Source organism: Panthera onca, chromosome B1, assembly GCF_046562875.1.
Source record: "Panthera onca isolate mPanOnc1 chromosome B1, mPanOnc1 haplotype 2, whole genome shotgun sequence".
Classification (NCBI taxonomy): Eukaryota; Metazoa; Chordata; class Mammalia; order Carnivora; family Felidae; genus Panthera; species Panthera onca.
This window is the reverse complement of record NC_138342.1, coordinates 153,169,361-153,193,977: the sequence shown is the minus strand read 5'-3', so window position 1 is coordinate 153,193,977 and position 24,617 is coordinate 153,169,361. Positions and strand designations below refer to the sequence as shown.

At 39.7% G+C, this 24,617-nt stretch overlaps 1 protein-coding gene across 3 annotated transcripts in view; it reads right to left on the bottom strand.

The window, feature by feature from the left end:
* PINX1 (PIN2 (TERF1) interacting telomerase inhibitor 1) overlaps positions 1–24,617 on the bottom strand; it is an 88,023-nt gene that overhangs the window by 2,615 nt on the left and 60,791 nt on the right. The gene's annotated exons all lie outside the window — the stretch shown is intronic.

The following is a 24,617-nucleotide window of genomic DNA, read 5'->3' as shown; positions in this document are numbered from 1 at the left end:
CTGCACAGCAGAACAAAAAGTCTTCTCAAGGTCTCCTGGTGTTAGCTAATCCGGGTTTAATGGACAAGAACGGTCTTGCCTTCCATTTAAGGGCACACAACCACACCCAGACAGTAGATAGTCTGTGAAGGTGGCCCATTTATGTAAAACAGATCTCATTTAGTTTCATGGCATTAAAAGGAGTTTATCTTATGTGGGCCAACTCTTCTGTGTCTGAGGAACTCAAATTTAAATTATATCTTATGGCTCCTTACCTTGCTCACCTATTTATTACCTCCTGAATTCCTGCTGTTAACAGTTAAATCACAGAACTAGCTGCTGGTATTAATCACACTTTTAACTATTAGGAAATATAAGACTATTTTTGAGTCACTTGTTGAATTCAGCAGGCCTTTCTAATCCCAGAAAATAACTATGCTCATAATTAACTCCTTATGGTGATAAGGATTTTAATAACCATGGGCTACTGCACACCAAGCTTAGCAGGGCATGGAGACAAGCAAGAGGTGCCAGCACCCAAATCCGATTTATCTCAAAGAAAGTGTAGGCAAAACAAAGACTTGATGAAGGGAGCCATTTAAGGCCAAGGGCAGCCACCCTCCCACACTACAGGAATGTATCTGTTTTAAAAACCATGGTAACAGCAGGAATCAGTTGCAGATCTGAATTCCTGTAGGAGCAGTGCCCAGGATTCACACTTCATAAGTCCATATTTTATGATTTTATAAATTATAAACCTAGTTTTACTAGAGTGATTGTAATCCCAGTTTCTACATTCTTGTCCGTGAATATGAAAAATGTACAGCTTTTCAAGAAAACAAGGACTTTTCATATTTCGTCTCTACTTCAAAGTAAGCACCGAAAAAAGCAAGAGTTACTTTCTAGTTGTTTGAAATACAAACAACTTGCACCTTTCCACATTTCCATTAAACACACAATACAACCTCAAAAAAAAAAAAAAATCTGTAATACCAAATGTCACTTTAACTACTTTGTAAACTTTGAGAGTGCACCAGTTTGCTAACAATGTTCTAAAAACAAGTAAAATAAATTTACAAATAGGTTGAAAACTTCCAGTTCCATATTAAACACTACCAAAGGAGATATGGTTAGTCACCTTAGTAAACATTTGATTCAAGCTTAGGGATTCAGAAACTTTTTTGTTTTTTTTAAAATTCTAATTCTTTCTGTTAACTAATGGAGGTCCTCAGGTAAATCCCATAACCTCTCTAGGCTTCAATTACCTATTATCAAGCCAAAGAAGTAGGTCAAACAAAGTAACTTCATCTTTTTTTTTTTTAAGATTTACTTTTCAGCGACAGAGAGAGACAGAGTGTGAGCGGGGGAGGGGCAGAGAGAGAGGGAGACAGAGAATCCAAAGCAGGCCCCAGGCTCTGAGCTGTCAGCACAGAGCCAGACAGGGGGCTCGAACTCATGGACCGTGAGATCATGACCTCAGCTGAAGTCGGATGCTTAACTGACTGAGCCACCCAGGCGCCCCAAAATGAGGTAACTTCTAAGGTCCCCTGAAGGCCTAAAATTTCCTGATCTCTGAAGAGACACTTGTGGCTGGCCACTTCTCTATGATATAAGAGAGAAGATTCAATGAGACAGTATACAAGCAGGCAGATCAACTCTGTTCATTGAAAACTACCACCCCACTGCTAAGCCAAGCAGTGAGACCAATCTACCTACAGTCTACCTGTGGAAACTTTTTTATACCACTTGTAAGAACGCATGTAGCAGAAGAGCAGATCCAGCAAGACCATTCAGAAGAGGTGAAAGAGCCAAATACTGTTTTGTACTGAACAGCTGTTTAGAATTTGCTTAAAAGAACGGACACTATATAGAGGCTAAAATCAATAAAAACAAAAAAAACTGGAGGATGCATCTATTTTACACCTACATCCTAGAAATCATCCCAAATTCAAAGGAAGGTAGTAAAAATCTAAAACTTTAAAAAATAATAAACTCTCATTTTGTACTTAACAATTTTGAAGGTTCTCTTTTTCTAGACCTTGGCTTGAAAATCTCCACTGATCTTTCACATACCCTAACCTTGTGTTCTCCAAAGGCACAGCAAGGGAAATGCTAATGATTTTACCCGACTAGAATAAAAAATGTGGTGGGCTTCTGTAATGAATAACCTGGCAACCTCTCCCTTGGCTTTTATGCCTCCACAATCTAGGATTCTTTAAGTCCCGGCTTGAGAACGGCATGTGCAAGAAGAAATGCGGGCTTTCGCTGGGGTCCAGTGACGCATGCAGGGGGGAGAGTCGTATGTGTTGGAGCTGGGCTCTGACATGGGCACCCCTAGCCTTTGTGCCGACCATGACCGGTCAGTTCACAAGACTCCACACTCAGCCAGGGCAGGCACGTGTCCAATGTAGCTGTGCATGCCCAGGACTTAAGATGAATAAGCTTTTCAAAGAAAGAGGTCCGTGAATGAGGAGGGGAAATGGTAATGGAATTAATAAAACAGTTTAAAACACCTCTTCCTAAATCTGTAATCTACCCACTGTACTACCTTCTTTTTTTGTCAATTAGAAAGGCCCAAAGTACATTTAGAGACTTTAAATATTTTTGATGTATTTTAGAAACTACTCTTGTGTTGCTCTAAAAACTGTTTCATGAGTTAATACTGTCTGTTCCCAGAAAGCCTCAGTGTTCTCCTTTCTTTCAGAGCATAGAAGAGTATGTGTTGAAAAAACATTTGATAATCAGTCCTCCCAAATGATAGCTAGGGACTTAATTTCTACCCAATTAATACTCTGTGGGTGAGAACTCAGGAGGAACTGTTTCTCACTTCACAGAACCTCAATGGGTTCAAGCTAGAAAAACCGTGTGGGAACACTCCATGCAATCACATACGGCAACTTTCCCCAAAGTGGCCATACCTGGGGGTACTGAAGGAAGCAGCTATCATTTCTTGGATGCCTTCAACATGCCAGTCACTTATTATCATAAGTCATCTCATGTACCCTCAAAGCAACCCGAGGAGAGGCATTCTCTCTATTTTACAGAGACAGAAATGGACACTCAAAACACTTAACTGTGCAGTAGATCTTGTGGCAGGAACTGGCAGCAGGGGGATTCAGCCCCAAGACTGCCAGACACAAAGCCCTTTCTCTTTCCACTTGGCATCCTAACTTTTAGCCTGTCACACAGACTCACTTGTCACTGTTTCTCTCCTTCAGAAATCATCCTAAAACTGAAATATATGTTCGTTGGTCATATAACCCATGGACTCAGCTTTGATGAGGGCAGAAATTAACTGATGCAAAGCTTCAGTGTAGAAAAAATGTCACCAGAAATAGATACTACTTTCGAAACAGAACAAAGACTCTTGTCTAGTTTGCAATTTATAAAAATAAAAAATAGCCCAAAGCCAGGTTTAAGAGTTTTTTAATTAGTCACATTAGCATGTAAATTCACTTAGCAAAGTGTGAGTGTTTTGAAGCAGGAAGTAAAAGCCAAGTCCAACCTTCCACCTAAGGCAAGACTCCCTCCTGGACAAATGTCTTACAACCTCCACCTGGACACTTTGAATGCAGACAGCGATCACTTGGTGAGGCAGGCGGCCCCTCCTACTGTTGACTTGCTTTGTCTGTTTTCTCTCAGCAACATTTAGATCAAGTGGTTCAAGACTGCATACTGTGTGCCAATTACACCGAATTACCAGTTCCCAATTACCACTGGCAGTTCCGAACAAAACAGTTTTTGTTTTGGCGGTTCCAAATTACCACTGGGATTAGGGATGGTGGGGCAGAATGGATGCAAAGGAAACAAGACCTTGCAGAGGGAGATCCTGAAGACATCAATTATAATATAACGCAACCATCTCAGGTGCCTGGAAGATGCCCCAAGCTATGCATGTCAACTTTTCTCAAATGTCTACAGAATTATGAGCTTGTTCTTTGTTTCTCTTAAGTATTTCTCTCTAGAGGCTCTGCAGCTTAATGAGCTATGTGCTCAAGCACTTCTGGGTTCACAATCTGTGCCTTTCAAACATGTGTACTAAACTGGATTAACAGCAGAATGCGCAAATAAAGAGTATTCTCTTTATTGCTCTCAGAAGAATGTTGTTAGTATCTTGCAGGGCAGGAAAACAAAGCATTCTGGGTTGAAGATTCAGTTAGGTGTTTGGGGCAAATATAAACTCTTAACTCATGGTAGCAGACTAGTCCAGGGGTGAGGTTTCAAAGGCAAAAGGCTTTCAGCTCACCAGCCTTTCTCATATGTCACTGCTGATCTTAAGTGATAAGATGTCTGAAGCCTTTTGATTTCCACGTTAAAACATAGAGAACATGCTGCAACAGTAATCCTTCAATGAACTTTCCTCATTGAAAGAAAAAGTAGACATCCAGAGCTCAAGAGTAATGGATTTAGCCACTGGAGTTATTAGCTCTGATAGCTATTGCCTGTGATGAACTCATGTTCACTTTCAGTCTCATCTGTCTGTCCTCAGCTTGTGTTGGATTAGTCTGTGAAAAGTTAGGAAAGCTTGGCAAGTGAGTGGTTTGAAAGAACATTTTGTATCTTTTCCAAGTTTTTCACCAGGACAGTTCTGACAAACACAAATTACGTCTTGATCTACTCTTGGGTTGTCGAAATTGCATCCATTCATTTTGGACAGATATAAATTCATGAAGTGGTTTCATCACTTGTCAAGATGAAAGTCCTGCCAGAATGTGTATGCACTAAACCCTCTGCCAATGGAGGGGGCAGGGTGGGCTGATGCAGTCACTCGGTATGTGGGCCGATGATGTTCTCGCAGATTTTTTACACATAGGTGCACCACCTTCTTCTTCTTCTTTTTTTTTAAGTTTATTTATTTATTTTGAGAGAGAGAGAGAGACAGAGACAGAGAAAGAGAGTGGAGGAGGGCCAGAAAGAGAGGGAGAGGGAGAATCCCAAGCAGGCTCTGCACTGTCAGCAAGGAGCCTGATGTGGTGCTCGAACACGCAAACTGTGAGATCATGACCTGAGCTGGAACCAAGAGTCGGACGCTTAGCCGACCAAGCCACCCGGGCACCCAGGTGCATCACCTTCTTGAAGACCAAGTGCAAAACTGCCTCTTTCAACAAGCCTGATCCCTTGATCCCTTGTGGAACATCCTGTCTTGTTTACTGTCTGTGACTAGCAATTATTATTAATGACTTCTGTTTTCTGATTTTGTGTATTTGCTTTGTAAGCATCTTCCTAAGGAAATGTTAAGTTCCTTGAAGGCAAAGACCATTATTATTTCATTTATATTCAGCACACATATTCTCTAATAAGGAACAACTGCATGGTGAGTGCTCAAGGAAAGCACACAAAACACCAGCCTACAAGGCTTGAAAGATACCCCCACTGCCACCCACTGAGCCATAAGCTTTGTATTTGTTGGTACCGATATGTCTGCATGCCAAGCAGGTCTAATGACTAGAAGGTGCTTGGAAGAGTAGGAAGGAGACAGTTAGCATTTTGCAGTGTATATTCTTTCCATCCAGATGAAACCATTCCCTTCTCATCAGATGCCACCAGGCCTCCTGGTGCATACTGCTTCTCTAACTACTGCAAGGTATAGTGAGTGCCTTTCAGAGTGATCAGCCAATTACTTCCTGTGGCCCTTAGTGCTGTGGAGGAGCTCGGTCAACCAATCCACACACTTCTCTGGTCTATTACTACACGTTTCCATAGTCACCTCCCAGTTGGAAAAGAAAAAAATAGGTCCTATTGTATGAGAACCGTCACATGCACTCTGTGCACTGGGTGAACACAGCAACAAAACCACATGCATGGGCTGAACTGTTTTTGTAAAAGAAAAAGTTGGACAGCAAGAAAGTTCTAGGGCATATCAGAGGCAAAGGTAGGGGCTTATTTTGAGAAGACAAATAGCTGGATGAAAGTTACACTAGAAGCCCCTGGTAGCAAGCTGTTACGGTACAGGTATGTTGTATCTTGAGCAGAAAATACAACCTGGGAAAGCCTCTGATTCTAGGGAGTCAACTAAATGGGTCTGTCTCTAAAGGGTAAGCTAAGCAGTGGTCCATACCGTTAGATAGAAAGCAAGAAGTGTGCCACCACACTGGCATTTCTTTTGCTTTCTAGGTACCTTTTTGGTTTCCGTATAATTGGAAACATTCAGTGTTTTACTGACAAAGAGCTGTCTGCACTCACAAAAGGTTTATTGAAGTGTGAAATTCTGTGTTTTTTGTGGGTTTTTTTTTTTTCAAGATCTCCATCACTCACTCTGGAGTTAGGCTAAACATACCAAGTCTCAGCTGTAACCAGTCTTAGGGAATCTGCCTGGGAAACACAATTGTTTTTAGTATTAGAAAGCATCACAAGGGTTAAAAACAAATGTAAAACTCCACCTGATTGAACAGAAGTTTTGATTAAAAGTTGGGGTAAAAATAAAAAATATAATGGGGCACTTGGGTGGCTCAATTGGTTGAGTGTCTGACTCTTGATTTCGGCTCTGGTCATGATCTCAGGGTCATGGGATTGAGCCTCATGTTGGGCTCTGTGCTGTCAAGCCTGCTTGAGATTTCCTCTCTCTCTCCTTCTGCCCCTCTACCTTGCTCGTGTTCTCTCTCTCTCTCTCTCGGGGTGGAGGGGAGGTTTTTATATTTTATTTTTTAAATTTATTTTTGAGAGAGACAACATGAGTGGGGGAGGGGCGGGGGAGGAGAGGGACAGAGAGAAAGAAAATCCCAAGCAGACTCCATACTGTCAGCACAGAGCCCAAAGTAGAGCTCGAACTCACGAACCATGAGATCATGATCTGAGCTGAAATCTATAGAGTCAGATGCTTAACCGACTGAGCCACCCAGATGCTCCAGTTTTTACATTTTAAATTGGGGGGAAAATCAAAAGAATATGTCATGACATGTAAAAATTATGTGAATTTCAAATATCACTGTCTATAAATAAAGTTTTGAATTTCATCAGTAAAAAATCTGTAGAAGTGTGTTCTCTAGTATATAAATAAACATAGATGCTAAGTAAATATGTGCTGAACAAATAAATGAATACATTTATCATAAAATATGATCTGCTGTTTGGAAATGTTGGATGCTTTTGAAGTATACACACACACATACACATACAGACTCATATACATACACATATATATGGAACTGGGGGGCTTTGGATTTGATGGGAGTTTTCAATCTCTTGTCTCCTGCTAACTTCCTGAATTAATGCTAGTGGATGGTGAAGGGGTTGCTAACTGCTGTCTGACTTCAAGTAGCAAAGGATGGTAGACAAGGAGAAAGTCTGGTGATGAAGTGACCAGATATCAAAGAGAACTTCCAACACCCTATAAGCCTATAGATAACTTTCTAATAATTAGGATCAGAACTTTGCTTGGAATTTACAAATTCCAACAAACAAACTGGACATCTCAGAGAAGATAATGGGGAACTGGAGGGGACAAAATATCTCACTCTGTACTGGACAACTGTAGAGCAATACAAAGAATGCCAAATTCCTCATATGAAGGCCAATGCTAACAAAGCTGTTCATTTTTTTTTTTTTCCAGTTGCCTTGTCAGCTACTCAAATTACCATTCATTAAGAAAAGCCAACATAAACATGTTTTAAAAGGATGGTTCTCTATGGCAACAACTTCTCAAGTAACTGACATCAAAACTATTGACAAGAGTCATACAGCCTCTGGGGAAAAAGAAGGGAAAGAAAAAAGGAGCAGGTTTCCTGCCTCCCTGAAAGGTCCTAAGGCTTGGAAAGTTGCAGTGACTCATGTGACAACATTTCACAACATACTGGCCCTTATAAGATAAACGAGGCTCCTCCAAAGCTAGAAATGATCAATGTGACATAAGCACCAACTTCTTTGAATGAAATCTAAAAATAATACAAATTGACTACATTTTATAATTCTAGGTCAACTGGTTCTCTTCGTTGCTCCCTGGAGGCAGGACAAATAGTTTTATCCACAGTTGAAGGCTAGTATCTGAATCTCAAAGAACAGAAGCAGAGGCTAACAGAGGATGTCTCTTCCATCTTTACTCCACACAAGACTTCAAAGTTGCTAAGGAATCATGAAAACTCAAATTTAGGCCCCTTATTATAGAAAGAATAGCATTTTTTGAAGAATTCAGAGAACCTAGTATTTTGAAACTAGGATTAGAACAGAAATAGTTATCTGGAATACTCAAGATTATTTTAAAGAGAGAGGTATATTAATTTAGGTAAGTGAAATCATTTAAAAAAAAAAAAGCCCTGGGGCGCCTGGGTGGCTCGGTCATTTGGGCGTCTGACTTCAGCTCAGGTCATGATCTCATAGTCCGTGAGTTCGAGTCCCACATCAGGCTCTGTGCTGACAGCTCAGAGCCTGGAGCCTGCTTTGGATTCTGTGTCTCCCTCTCTCTCTGCCCCTCCCCTGCTCATGCTCTGTCTCTCTCTCTCTCAAAAATAAATAAAACATTAAAAAAATAATTAAAAATAAAAAAAAAGCCCCTTCTTCAATTCTTGCATATTATATAAGATTAATCTTTATATATATATTTTTAATGTTTATTTATTCTCGAGAGAGAGACAGACGAGACAGAGTGTGAGCAGGGGAGGGTCAGAGAGAGAGGGAGACACAGAATCTGAAGCAGGCTCCAGGCTCTGAGCCATCAGCTCAGAGTCTGACGTGGGGCTTGAACTCACACACTGTGAGGTCATGACCTGAGCCAAAGTCAGCCGCTTAACTGACTGAGCCATCCAGGCGCCTCTATATACTCTTTTTAATTGACCAGAAATCAAAATAACAATGAAAAACATTTAAAAATACTTTTTAGGAGTAAATTTGGTTGGGCAAAATAATTCTGTGTTTAAAGGATATTTAAGTTAGTAAGAGTACATTAAATAAAATTCTGAACTCACTGAGTCATGTAATAAAAGTAAATTACACAAGAATAAGATCTTAAAAAGGCTCAGGTCCAAACATTTGGTCCATCCAATCCCACATGAACATTCACCAGGCACCTACTATTTACCTGACTGGGACTGGTCCCTTAGGGACTGCCCCTTTAAGGAGGTCCCTTAGGAGCTCCTGTTCTAAGGGAGACAGACTATAAAATAATAATAATAATAATAATAATACTGGTAATAATAATAATAATAATACCTGAATAGATCTCATGTAAGTAATCTTATCACAATAACAATGAAAATTAAAATTAAAAAATACATTGGGAGAATTTATTTTTAGAATAAAGAGAAACTAAATGGTAAGAAAACCAACTATGAAACTCGGTTCAACAAACCCATAGCCAATTAAATTGAGATCATAATTCTAAAGAGCTCATAAAAAAACCTTACTATTAAAAATATAATCCTCATATATTATTATACATATTAAATACACAATCTCTTAGTTTTATACAAGTTATAATAATTTTTACTTGATAAAGAAAAATGATACTATATTAAAAGTTTAAGCAAAAAGAACAAGTAAAGCTGCCTTCCTACCTGCTCAGAATCCAGAAAGGTTCTGTAAAGACCTGCTTCTTGTTTGCGGCCCCTAACTGGCTTCATCTCTCTAGAAAGTCAATGCTCTATATCACAATGCTTCTCAGACTATCGGGGTTCGTGAAGGGCCATTTATTTTTCTTTTTAAAATCTCCAATCCATTGTGGACCAAGATTTTTGCAACATACTAAGTAAAATAAAATAAAATAGTATGAAATACTAGGAAAGTGACATTCTAAAAAGACATAAAAAACCCAAATTTCAATTTATAGAAGTTAATATCAAGGAATATAAAAGTTCCTAAATGTTTACTCTAATTTCTGTCCTTGTCCTGGGCTGGTCTGTGGACCATCCTTTGAGTGGTGGTTGTATACAGTATTAGCTACCAAAGGAACAAAAATAAAGGTGCTGAATTCAACGTAGTACAAGTGGCAATCACCTGAGTGTCAAAAAAACCTGACTCACATCTGACAGAATATGTGATCTTGGACAAGTTATTGGCCTTTCTGGGCCTCAAAGTGAACTTTGTGCAAAGCAAGGAAGTAGGGCTACTCAATGACTTTTCTCAAACACGGTTTTGCTCTGTGACACTCTTTAAATGCAATCTTAAACAGGGGCCAATATGTAACGCATCAGAACTGTGGTGGAGGTGGGGTTAGGTGGACCCAAAGCTCATGTCCTAAACCTACTCTGCCCTTGTAAGGCCCCTGAGGCGTCTCTGAGGAACTCCTAGAGCTCTATGAATAAAGGTGCAAAAATGGCAGCTATGTTTTTTAAGGTCCATTACAATTCTAACATTGTAATGTGTAGTCTTGATAATTTCACAGCACTCAGAGTCAGGAGACGAAGAAGCTTTCAAGAATAAAATCAGGCTTCTCTCTCTCTCTGTGTCTCTCTCTCAAAAATAAATAAACATTAAAAAAAGGGGCAGGGGGGACGTTGTCTGGATGGCTTAGTTGGATAAGCGTCCGACTCTTGATTTCGGCTCTGGTGATGATCTCACAGTTTGTGGGATCAAGACCTGCGTGGGGCTCTGCGCTGATAGCGTGAGGCCTGCTTGAGATTCTTTGTCTCTCAAAAATAAATAAATAAATAAACAAACAAACATTAAAAAAAGGAATAAAATCAGGCTTCTGCTATTATATAATATGCACAATTCTTAAAGTGGTCATTCGCTTTTAAAATTTCAACAATTAGCTGTCTATCAGAACTGTCCAGTGACCAATTTCTTTCAAAAATGGTAACAAGGTATCAAGCCTGGTCTCCTCAATACTGTAAAGTCTTACATTGCAAAGCAGGTCCTCTCCTCTCTGAGGACCCGATGATTCAGAATGTTGTCAAGGTTGGCTGACTCTTCTGACTTTATGTGGTTTAGCTCCAAAGAAGGCCCAGAGGGGATGGTAATGCTCAGAACCCCATCACCGGTGTCCCTTCAGACTATAGCAAGAGAAGCAAAGCATAGCTTGCTCACCAGTCAAGGCCGCACTCTAACCCAAAGGAAAGTTGCTCTTCATCCTATTTTCATAACATCACAGCATGAAAATCTGGGAGAGAATGTTATTTCTGTTTTCCTGGCAGGACAGAAGGATAGAAGGAAAAATGAGCCAATATTTCACTCTTCTCTTCCAACACTGGGCCATCTGTGTGTCAATTTCTTATTATCACAAAGGCTCTCAAAACCTTGCGCTTGATCTGTCAACAAACAAAAAGCCAAATCTAATCCACTCAGTACAAACCTACGCCCTGGCAAAAGTCTAACCAAACAAAACAGTCCAATGACTTACAACTCTTGGGTTGTTTTGGTAGTCCTTCCCTTCACTCCCCCACTTCTTCTTCTTCTTGTTTAATGAATGTCTTCTTATAAATTAGTTTGTTAACTATTAACTGATATACATTTTTACTGGTACTAAAACAACTTTCAAAAAAGCAATGACCCACTTTCTCCTTTCTGGCTCTTATAGAAAGTAGAGGCAGGCCCCCAAGCCCTGTTTGAAGTCCTTGCTGCCAGGAGATGGTCGGTTTATGTCTCTTGTCCTAGGACAGGAAAAGGATGCACTCTCAGCACTGTGTGCTAGGGAGAGATAAGGCCAGAGATTTCTGTCCTCAGCACCTTATCAGCTTTTCCTGCTACTTTCCAGAGCAGACAGCATCATGACTGGCAATAAACTAAACTAGTCTAAGGGGGGCTGGGTGTGTGAGCAGCTTGAGATTGGAAGGAGTGAGGTAGGAAGGGGTACAGAATGAAGAGATGAGGTTTTTAATATATCTTAAAATGGTGTGGCCCAAATAAAACTGCCCCCCTGCTTTTACTAAACACACACGTTTTACATCTTTTTTTGCTAAAACTGCAGTAACAGGAATAAAAGTTTTTGTAAGAACTTCCTTTCTGGTCGGAATGCACCACCACTTTCCTTGCTTTGGGCCCTGCCCCTAACTGCCTTGTGCTACTGGCTCCTGGGCACGTAGCACGGGACCCATCTGCTGTCTATGCTCTGACAGGGGCCTGTAAACCATAGGCTGTAGACAGAAGGCTTTCTATGGGCACACATGCCTCATTTAGACAACCAGTGTTTTCTGGGGCCAATTCCATTTCCATATTGCAAAGGAACAAGCAAGGCTATGAGACAGTCCTCCAAATATACAAGGATGTCATTGGTGACCTCTTTCATTCTGCAAAAAATGACACCTCTGAATCCAAGGATTCTATGCTTCTTCAGAAATCCTGGTCTTTTTTGGGCTGGGAAACAAAGATAGCTGCTGGAGCAGAATCTAGACCAAGTAGGAAAATTTAAAATTAGTTATGGCCTCGTTATTTCTAATTTAAAAACTTAGCAGTCTTCTTTTTAAACCTTTTACCATGAAAATTGTCAAACACAGAAAAGCAGAGAAAATAGTAAAACGAACCCAATACCCATTACCCAGCTTTAACAATTATCAACACATAACCATTACCAACTCTACTCCCATTAATTCAAAGCAAATCAAAGATATCATATACTTTCATCTATAAATGTTTTAGTGTGTCTCTCTAAAAGATAACAGCTCTAAAAAAAATCCCTAACTTTAATATGATCACATAAAAAGATTAATAGAAAATTCTTTAATATCACTAAATATTTAGTCTGTGTTCACAATGTTTTTATTGTCTTTTAAGTTATTTCTTACTACAGTTCATTTGAATCAGCTTCCAAATAAGGTCCATATACTGTGATTAGCTGATATGTCTCGTCTTTTAGGCTATTGGTTCTCATTCCCTCATTTGTTTTTGCAACTTCCTATTGATGACACCAAGGTATCTGTGCTATAAAGTTCTCCCAGAATCTGAATTTTGCTGAATTGATCCCTGTGGTATGGTATGGGTTAGCACATTCCTCTGTCTAATGCATGTCCTGTAGAGTTAAATCTAGAGACAGCTTTATTTTCTAACGTAGCACTTCTCCAATATGGCATGCTCCTTTATGAAAAACTGGGATGGATTCATGGTTAAGTGAACTTGTGAAGCAAACTTATGCTATTCTTCCCTTTGATTCATAAAGCACTCTATCATCTGATATACCCAGTAGCTGTTAAACTTCAGAACTTCCCAAACTATTTCACACTGGAACCCTTTTTGGTATAAAATCCATCAACAACCCGCGGAATTAGTGTTCTGCTGAACCTGCTTTAAGGTTTATTCGCATAGACACCCTATGATCTGGATAAGACGAGTTCTCCTGATTAAATCCTATAGCTTAATCTTTCATTTACCTTGTTCTGTCTAAGGGGGTGGGCTTTCTACCAATGAACCACACATTTTATGCAAAACTGGCAGACACCTATTAGGGAAGTGAAAAGACGACCAGACAAATATTCCATTATGAACAACCAGCTTGCCAGGTGGCCTTGGCAGAAGAGGCTAGCTCTTCCCTAGATATCCCATTATTAAAATGGGAATATCCATTCCCAGGCTTAGTTAGAAATATAATTCTTTCATCTTGGAATGGGAGATGGCAGAGAAATAACATGTCCTAAATCACACAAGTATGTGTGGGTCAAATTTTAAAATGGCATGTAATCTAATCACATTTTGTTTTCAGGATTATGTAAGAGCTATATATTCTGACCAGTGGGATAACCAGAGTGAAGAAAGATCTTAGGACCAGGTTCCATTTAAAAGTCTGCGTAAAGTTCAAACTACAAAATTGTAAATAATTTCTAATATGATCAAGAGGATAAAAATGGAGAACGTAATCAAGAATCAATAAACATATAACAAAATTAAAATTTAAGAAAATCCTAAAAGTAAAATGAAACAAAAACACGTTGACTTTGCACCAGTTGTTGCACCGGTTGTTGGATACCTATGCAGAACAGAATTCCAAATAACTTTAAAACACTGTAATTTGATTGTACATACCCTAATGGGATATACCCTAAAGACAAAAAGAACTGGTAAAACAAAACAAAACAACTCAAATCTACTTTTTTTTTTTTTGATAATCAAGTTATTGGTGTTATTTTGTGACTATCATGTATGTAATGAGAAATAAGCAAATGAGTAAAATAACAGTTTAATGCTTTTATTTCTAGATTCCATAGATTCCAGGAATTATTAATTCTAACTTAATAATAATTCTACTTAATAATAATTCTAACTTAATAATGTTAAGTCCTGTGGTCCTGAATTTTGAATCAGTAATATGAGTAGAAACTCAATATATTTTATCATTAAAAAAAAATTATAGTTCTATCCATGTAACAAGAACTAGAATAAAGACAAACCTAATATCAATTAGCAACCCTACTGCCCAGATTGTGGTCTCTAAATATCAATTACCATCAAAAGGAACCAGGGAGAAATGGATGACTCCAAGTCTGGGGCAGCAAATGTACAAAGTTAAGTCCAGAAAATCTTTCACCAAGTAGGAAGGAATGATCAAATATCATTAAAGGGTCATGTCAAAAGAATTCAGGAACCAACTTGAAGAGGCTTCCACTAGGCAAAGATGGAAAACGTGATCATCAATAAAAATAATAAATGCAATGTACTGAAACATAACAGATATATTTCACTCCATGAGTGATGCACAAAGGAAAACTCATTGGTCCACATTCAGAGAATGCTAGAGAACCTCCCCCATTTGGAAACTGGTAAATAAAGAAAACAATAAAATATCTATCATTTATTTATTACCTCAGGGTAAACAGTAGTGGGTATGTGAGAATTTCTATTCTAAATTTCATTCTAAAATTGAAAAAAGAAAAAAAAAAAGAACGAGATTTGGAGAGAATCCACAGAATGAAAGAAACAAAACCTATATCAACCAATTGTTAGATGTGACTCTTATTTGGATCCTGAGTCAAACAAAGAGATTTAAAGAAAGACAAAATTTGTAACATTTACAAAAACTGCAACTGAACACTTATTATCGATGATAGCACACAATTATTATCAATTTTTGTAGAGTATAATAGTCGTGGAGTTATGTAAAAAAGTCCTTTAATTTTTAGACATGTATGCTGAAGTACTGAAATATTTATGATGAAATGTTATGAGTTCAGGGATTTATTTCAAAGTACCACAGCAGGCAGAGGTGTCTGGGGTATGTACCCCTCTCTATCCACCTTCACAATGTAGCCATATCAGTATGCCAGTTGTCCCCCAAAAAGGCCCTTTGCTTTTTCAAGGATGTGTGTCTTTGTGGAGATGCTCTTCTTTCCTCCTTGTGAGACCTTTCAGGCTGGCCAACTACTACCTTCTTTAATCTGTGCACGCTGAATTCATCACTACCTCACATACGTCCCCAGTCCTCTGGCAGACGACGTCCCCAGTCCTCTGGCTCACCTCTTCTCCAGTTGACTGTATACATCTTGACTTCCCAACTAGACGGTGAGTAGGGACTGTGTCTTACTCATTTAATCATTTGTCATGCAATAGTGCTACTGGGTGACAAGGACAAACATCCAAAATAGAAGAAGGAACTGGAAAAGTCTCAAGCAGGGGAAGTACATAGGAAGAAAACAATTATGATAATATTTCTTAGAAGAATGATGAAATAATGAGAGATTATTACACTGCAGGAGTCAGGACCAAGACTCTAGCCTCATGTAAAGACACCGAGTAGGCCTCAGCTTGATCCTGTAGCTTCAAAGTACAGATAAATGGAAAGCAGGCTCTGTTTATGGCTCACTCATTACTTCAACTAACTGACCTATAATTTTATCTATTAATTTTAAGAAAGTGCCAAGGTGTCATTTCTAGATCCTTATAAGGAAAAAGGAGTCTGAAATAAAATGTGACCAATGATGATAATGTGTCATGCATCATGCATAATAGAATTCCAAGTAACCAGGATCCATTAAAAACAAAGTAATATGAATGCCATGCTTTTGCTTCCCTAATAATATATTTATCATCTTAAAAGGGAGGAAAGGATGGGTTGAGCATTAAGGATAATAATCTAAAATTAAATGATTGGATTTAACTAAATTAATAGGGTCAATATTTAACTTTAAAAAGTATATCATAAGTTTTTAAAAAGATTTTCTTAGGATCACAAAGTAAACAGGCACACAATTTCCAATCTGGAACTTGAACAATTATGGAATAAGAATTAGAAAAATATCTAAAGCTAACACTCTATTTACAAGTTTCACTGATATACAGAAATAAAACTAACTTTACTGATTTCCAGAGTCTATCAACAATTTCCTATAATATAAAGCCACCTTCCTTTTAGAAAGGATGTTGATACGAATGTTCAGATTTTACTTAAGTATTAAGTATCTCCCCCAGGTCACCTTTCCTGTTTGTAGAAACAGAAACCCCACCAAATTTAAGTTATTGAAATCAAGACATAAAATAAGTTTAGGCACTTGTGAAAAAGTAAGTGACTTGGAGTTCAGGCTAACACAATGTTTCAGTATCAGTCAAGTAAAACTTAGAGCCTCCACATGATTTTAAGAGTTGGAATGAGAATTACAGAAGGGGTCCTAGATGTCAGGGGACAGTAGTGACTGGAGGCTGGCTGTCATTACTGCTACTACTCTGTTTGAAACAACTCTCTCTGATGAAGAAAAGATAAATAAAAACCCAACCATTGTAACCTTATGCTGTTTGCAAAGTCTGAGTGCCATTAGAAGAAATAAACCTCTGGGTGAACTTCCTTGAGGCTCAGATAAGAATGAACAGAACCTTGGCAATCAGAAAGACCTACCAGTACTGTGATTTATGACACACACACAGAACTTCTAATTTAAATCTTATGGAAGAAAAAAATAATTATTTGGAAAATTCCCATAAAGTTTTAGGTTAAGGACTGAGTTTTAAACAGAATTTTTTGGTTGTTATAAAGCAGTTCCAATGGAATTACATAAGATTACAATTTAATGACTGATAAGCATCAAGAAATATGCTAAACTACACTCAGAGCTGTTAGTGAGATACTACTAATTTAGGGCTGGGTTTAAGTTTCTCACATTCTTTCTATGGAAGAACTGGCCCTATGTGTGGCCACTATGAAAAATATGGAGCATCCTCAAAAAATTAAAAATAGAACTACCATATGAGCAACTAATTAAACTTCTGGGTATTTATCTGAATAAGGAAAGACGTATGTACTCCAATGTTTATTGCAGCATTATTTTCAATAGCCAAGATACGGAAACAACCTAAGTATTCACTGATAGATTAACTGATAAGAAGATGTGGTGTATGCAATGGGATACAACTTTGCTCTAAAAATGAATGAAATTGGGGCACCTGGGTGGCTCAGTCGGTGGAGCATCCGACTTCGGCTTGGGTCATGATCTTGCATTTGACAAGTTCAAGCCCCGCATTGGACTCTGTGGACTCTGTGCTGACAGCTCAGAGCCTGGAGCCTGCTTCGGATTCTGTGTCTCCCTCTCTGCCCCTCCCCCACTCATGCTCTGTCTCTCAAGGATAAATAAATGTTTAAAAAAATTAAAAATTAAAATGAATGGAAAAAAAAAAGGACTGGCCCTAGTAAATTAACAATAAGAATCCTCCTTAAAAGTTTACCTTAGAACCAAAGTCTAAAAAAAGACAAGATTATTAAGCTTGATCCAACAGTGTTTCAATGACAAATTCTCTAAATGACATGATTACAAAATAGGCTGAATTACAAAGAATTCCTATGGCCAAGGGAAATACTTCAATTACCTAAAAGAAATTCTTTCAGGTAGCTTCAAGCAATTTAATGATCTCATTTATACAAACAATTTGCTGTACTAATTACAATTAGTTCTCATCAAGTAAGTGGTTTTTTTTTCCTGTGGAACACAGGCTCTTAAACTCCAAACTTCAATAAGAAATTAAAGAAAATCTTGACTGTAAATACTTTTCACAACACTGAAGAAACTAGTGTTGAAAGGTCAATTTTTAGGTACCCAATTTGGAATGTATGTTGCTTGTCTATGTACATCTACATCTATACACACACACCCCCTATATAAGGTTAGAGTAATGCCTTGTTATAAAGGAACATAAACAATGCACTGTGACTACTTCTTTCCTCCTCAGACAAGTACTGAAATTTGTTGCTAGGCACACCAAATTCCAGATGGCAGAATTAGTTACCTAAAAAGACTCTGTCTATCACTAGATTAAAGGATTTTACCTGGTTAACTCGGCAGAACTAGAACATAGTAAGTAGAAAGATAAGGCTGTCCATTTTATTGCTGAAGGTGCACAGATTCTCTGTGACATGAAATGTTCAGATTGTACTTAGGTAAAGTAGCTTCCCCAGGTCAGCATTTCTATTTATAGAAATAGAAACTCCACCAAGTTTAGATTACTGAAGTCAAAACATAAGTTTAAGCATTTGTTAAAATGCTATTTGGAGTTCATGATCCTAGTGATTTTTTCCACATTTTCATTAACCCAAAATGCCCTGTAATGCTATACAATAATCCTCTGTCCTTTGTTTCTTTGTCAATATATCTAAAGAGTCATTGAAAGTAATTGGCCAGCTGAAGTTTCTGATGGCCAGAGAAATCTAACATTTTCTCAGTTTCTCTGTTGCTTTGTAGTAACTAACTGTGTAAATTTGTGACAGTCTGATGGAAGGGATGAATAAGTTAGGTATAATTTATCACGTGCCACCAAGGGAAGTGCCTTAAACTGCAGGTGAATTTCTCAAGGCAATTGTACCTGGTAATTAGCTGCCAAAGGCAAGTGTGAATGGTGTGGACACTTTCTGCAGTCAGTGAAAATGTGAAGAGGCCCTGATGCCACTGCTTACTCTTCTCAACTAGTCCGTTCTGTGATATCTGTTTTTCACACCAAGTAGCTCATCCATCGCTGGTAAACAGGGGACTAGTAATGGTAAAATGTGGAAGCCGTGTATTTTTCCTAGACCAGAGGAACCAGGACCGTGTGGACAGAATCACACCCCCAGAAGGCAAGAAAAACCCCAAAATCTCTCAGTTTGGCTGCTGTGCAGGCAGGATCCCTTTAGTTCTATTTTCAGAAAATTAAAATGAGCACAGGTAATGAATGTTGTGCTGTACCCCCAAACCCACCCTTCAGACTAAAGGGTCTGCTCCCCAAGGGCTGACAACTCTCAGCTGTCAGTCCTCTCTGCGAATAGCCACCTGACCTAAGGTCACGCCCCCATTCCTGGAGAGGGAAGCTGAACCCAGTGACTGGCCAATGTAGGGCCACAAAGACCCAGCCTCTAGGGCAGCTTTGAAGAGGGCCCTGTGGAGTCAGTTGAGGACATGTGACTATATAATAGCAGGCCAACTTCTCTCTTTGCCCAATCCTGCTTCCTCTGTCTTTGCACACGCCCACCCCCAGCTAGTAATCCTGAAAACACCTCCCAATACGCTTCCTACAATGCTAAACTCGCATCCATTTTTAGAGTCTGCTTCACCCAGATCTGCAACCACACTGGCATCCAGGGCTCCTGCCCCAAAGAGCTCTCAGCTGGTAGCAGATTTCATGCCCCTGTGTTCACCTAAATGGTGGCTCACAACTCAGAGCTCCGCTTCCATCCTTAGTAACTGAGCACCAACAAGCCAATGTGTTCACTCTATTTGTTTCTGAGCATTTTTAAGATCTCCTAAGTAGTCTCCCTGGTCTGAGTGAATTACCATGAGCCAACAGCTACTGTGTGTGTGTGTGTGCATGTGTGTGTGTGTGTGTGTGTGTATAAGAGAGGAAAAGAGATGGTGGGGGAACAACATGTGTGTTCTTAGTTACAAAACTGCATCGATTTATTAATCTGCCTCTTATCTGTCTTTTCACATAAGCTCTATTCTTTATAATGTGGAATTTGCAAAATGTAACATTTTTCATGAACACATATCTTGTGTTATAGCAGAAATGCCTCTACTTGATATTTTTTGTATTATATTTATATTTGACATTATCTTGGAAGAGCTTACAGTACTATCTATTGTCTCTCAGATTACATTGTAAATTACATGAAGGCAGGAACCATATACCTGGTAAAGAGCCATGCAAATAAAATTAATGATAAAAGGGGGGCCAGCAGGGATGGTAATTTACGTTATAAAACGATTCAGTGTAGCATTTCTTTACAAAGTGAATGTATTAAAGGACACTCTAAAGATAAAAACAACATCCAGAATATGGAAAATTCTGTAAGACAAGGACCCAAAGTATCTTCAAAAATAAACTGCAAGGAAAAAAGAAGAAATGAAAACCTATAGGTTAAGAGTAAAAAACATTATCAATCTCTTTGTGTTTCATATCTGTATCCCCATTGTCCTAGGATCATGTGTGACGTGTGCTAGATATTCAGTAAATATTTGTTGGTTGAATAAGAAAAACTGAAAAGGCCAAATGACTAAATAAATGAATAACTATTAGTCATTATTAATATCCCCAATTATTTTCTCAAAGCCAGAGTTTTGGCACATCAGATATAGTATCACATAAATATTTACGATGAATAAAAATTTCAATATCAAATGGCAGTTTATAATAAAAAAAATTACCAATCACAATATACAGATCTTGTTAGAATCCTAATTCAGACACACACATGCATACTAAAAGATTATGAGACAGCTGGGGAAATGTGAACACTGACTGGATTTGATAAGTGATTGCGGTTAATTTTTTTAAGGTATAATAATGGTACTGTGGTTGTGTGTTTGGGAGTCCTTATCTTTAAGAAAAGAGTCTTTATCTTTAAGAGGTATATAATGAAATGCTAAAATAAGAAACTAAGATAAAATGATAAGATGTCTGGGAATTGCTTTAGTAACTGGGGAGAGAATGGAGTACAGCTGACACAAGACTGGCCATGGACTGATCGTTGTTAAGCTGGGAATGAGTACGTAGGAACTCTTGTTACTTGGCTTTTATTACATTTTAAGTTTACCACTATGAAATGTTTTTAAAAGTGAATGTACGTCTGCTAGTGTATAAGGACAATTTTTCCTGGAGTGCAGTAAGTAACCCAGGGCATCTGTGCATAAGTGAAAGTGATCACTAACTGGCCTGACACTGGCAGGTCCATTATCATAAGAGAAAAACCATCGTGGACTCCTACAGAAGAGACCAGGCAGAGGGGAACCCAAACAAGGCAGCAAGGTAATCCCATCTGTGCGCTGACTCAGACGGGAAAAGAGAAGCCAGCAAAACGATGCGTTTCCCATATGAGATCATGGATTGGCCACCAGCAGCCACTACTAATGTTAGAACAGGGTTTTTCCCTGAAAGAGTCACAATTCCTCTTGCTAGCAAAACAGGAACTGATCCTAACAGGAATATTATGTAATACCAGGGAACTGAGGACACTGGGGGAAAAGCAGGATGAGGGGTAGAGAAGAGTGACAGGATGAAGGTGGAGGCGGGAATGGAAAAGGCTCTCAGCAGCCCTTAAAGGGATCCAGCCCAGGACAACTTCCTGCAGCCTCACCCCTTTCAGCCAGTTTCTTCTTTCCCTCGATTACCAGGTAACTTCTAGGCCATCAGAACATGACAAGGGAATCTTCTCCACAAAGAATGAGCAGAATTAAGGAGACGCTAGGTAAAGGGAAGAACAATGGGCCAACGAGAGGGGGGACATGCTGGGCATGTGCCCTTTCACTGCAGAGAGAGCGGCGGTCATTCCTAAAAGCAAGGAGCATTTTAGGAATGGAGCCAACCAGCACACAGCCCGCAAGCAAGCAACACACTTCACAGGCTTAGTGGCAGAGCTAAAAAGGCAAGTTCCTAAAGAGACCTGAGCCGAAATCAAGAGTCAGACATCCAACCGACTAAGCCACCCAGGCACCCCTGTTTTCTGCTTTTATAATAAAAAAAATCATTTGAGGGGCACCTGGGTGGCTCAGTGGGTTTAGTGTTCGACTTTGGCTCAGGTCATGATCTCACGGTTCATGGGTTTGAGCCCTGCGTCAGGCTTTGTGCTGACAGTGCAGAGAGCCTGCTTGGCATTCTCTCTCCCCCAGTCTTTCTGCCCCTCCCCCACTCATGTTCTTTCTCTTTCAAAAACAGACATTATAAAAAAAAATTTTTTTTAATCATTTGAAATTCATCCCCTGCCCCCAACACACACAGGAAAAAACCTACAAGCTTAGGGCAGATTGCTCTTCCCTCCAAGAGGATCATGTTTGGGTCAGACTACAGTCATGCTCAAGTGGCAGGCGAACTAATCAGAGCAGGCGGCATCTTGGAGCTACCTATGCCACCAGCTCCATGCTCTTTCCCTCATCTCTTTCACTTCCAGATGGTCCTAATGCCTCTCTCAAGGTCCTTCCCCCCATCATACCACATCAGCTTGAATGTATAGGGATTCTAATGAGGCCAAATGAAAAAGCCTCTGTCACATGTAGTGATAACAGAAAGTAGCCAAATGAAAATAAGGAAGCTGACCAGGAAGACAAGGTTCGAGGGGAGAATGGGTTTGGCAGATGTGGATGGATCCACGAGAAAAGCACTCACAACATCAAATAAAGTGTGTGTGTGGGGAAAACACAACTAGTTAACAGTAATAGCAAGGAAATGATAAGCAAGTGAATGTATAGTGAGTGAGAATAAAGTAAAAGCATGACTGCATGGAAGGCCCAGGTGGCAGACACATTCTGTTAACTACTGTTTCATTGTTGATCAGTAGCCACAGACTTACTCCTCCCTTGTATCTTTCTAAATTGCAAAAATAATCACACCCCTCCTATGCTTCAAATCCCTCAGTTACTCCCAAATGCATGCAGAGAATACCATTTAAGCTCCTAGCATGTATCTTAATAGGGTTCCCTAGGAACCCTCTTCCAACACCCAGTCCAAAAGTCAAAACTAATTTATAGCGAGGCTTTCTTTTCTGTGATACCAACACCTTAATAGTGGCTTCCAACTCTTTTTAGTAGAGCGCATATTGGCAATAATACATCTCTGGCATCCAAGGGTAAATGCATGCAGTAGCTTGCTGGGGGAAGCTAGCTGAAGGTGACCAACCCAGGGACATCAGCTACTCCAGGCCCCACTGGGCTGCTCCAAGGGTTCAGGGGATCAGTAACTCAGCACACATGCAATGCATTCATGTATGGCACACTGGCTGCTAAACTCAGCCTTAGAAATAAAGCAGGCTGGTGAAACTGCTTGTCAAACTACAGTTAGAAATTAGGGTTCAGTACAAAGTTGGAAACATACTATACTCTTTTAAAAAAGAAGCGGTAGAGTATTTCTGTTTGGGGAGCCCCAGCTCTTGTCTTTGTGGCTACCTCTGCTGTGCTTAGGAAATCGTTGGCCCAATATGAGTTTCCAGTAAGAGTCTGACTTAGCAGCTAAAAGAAAGGCAACATTGGTCATGGCTTCTCTCCAGCACTGACCAGGGCAAAAGGACTTGTACTGGCCTGTGCTACAGCTGTAGTACCTGCCTAGGCCCCCTGGTGGAAGTCCTCTTCTAGCCTGACCAGAAAGAAGCTAGCTTTTGAAGACCTGTGGCTCTCCGGACAACGTCTTCCAATCTCAATCTCTATACAGAGGTGCCCTTTATAACTTGCCTGGTGTGAGGGGAAGCTCCCTGTTCTGGCCAGGGCTTCTCCTTTCTTCCCTTTTTTTTTTTTTAATTTTTTTTTTAACGTTTATTTATTTTTGAGACAGAGAGAGACAGAGCATGAACGGGGGAGGGGCAGAGAGAGAGGGAGACACAGAACCGGAAGCAGGCTCCAGGCTCTGAGCCATCAGCCCAGAGCCCGACGCGGGGCTCGAACTCACATACCACGAGATCGTGACCTGAGGTGAAGTCGGACGCTTAACCGACTGAGCCACCCAGGCGCCCCCTTTCTTCCCTTCTATCACTCAGGATGAACAAGAGGTAGCACTGAAGCTGGTTTATATTTGTATCAAACTGAGAGTCTGAGTCTCTGGATAAAGGTCCACTTATATAGGGGACTTAGACAACCAGTTTCTTTTTTTTTAACTTTTTTTAAATGTTTATTTAATTTTGAGAGAAATACAGAGCATGAGTGGGGAAGGGGCAGACAGAGAGGGAGACAGAGAATCTGAAGCAGGCTCCAGGCTCTGAGCTGTCAGCACAGAGCCCGACGCAAGGCTCGAACCCACAAACTGTGAGATCATGACCTGAGCTGAAGTTGGCCACTTAACCAACTGATCCACCCAGGCACCCCCGACAACCAGTCTCTAATCAGACTAGTGCATTCCCCGTACAATCTGGCTTGTACCTCACCTCCTAATGCCCTCTCCCGGCACTCTGCAGCTCTCCATGCTCTCTTTCGACTTCATGTTTGCACAAATTGCAACTTCTGCTTGAAAAACCTTCCCTGCCTCTTCTCTTACTAATCTATTTGTCCTTTACAGATAAGCTGAGACACTACCACCTCCAAGAAGGTAGGAGCCATATGTGCACCTCTAGCACAAGTTACCAAACTGCACTGAAATGATGGACCACTTCTCTCTTCCATGCCACTGTCAGCATCTTGGGAGGATGGACTATGTCTTATCTTCCCAGCGTACAGCTTTTAAGAGTGCTTGCCACACAGCAGATATTCAAGAACTGTTTATGGGATTAATGACTGAAGTAAAGCAGGTTTACAGTAAAAAGAAATAATCTTAGTGATTGAATTCATGAGAGATTTGCAAATGGTGTGCCATATGCAGACCACAGGGACTCATGTAAGGTTTAATGATATTTTTAGGATCTTCAGGTTAATGGTAGT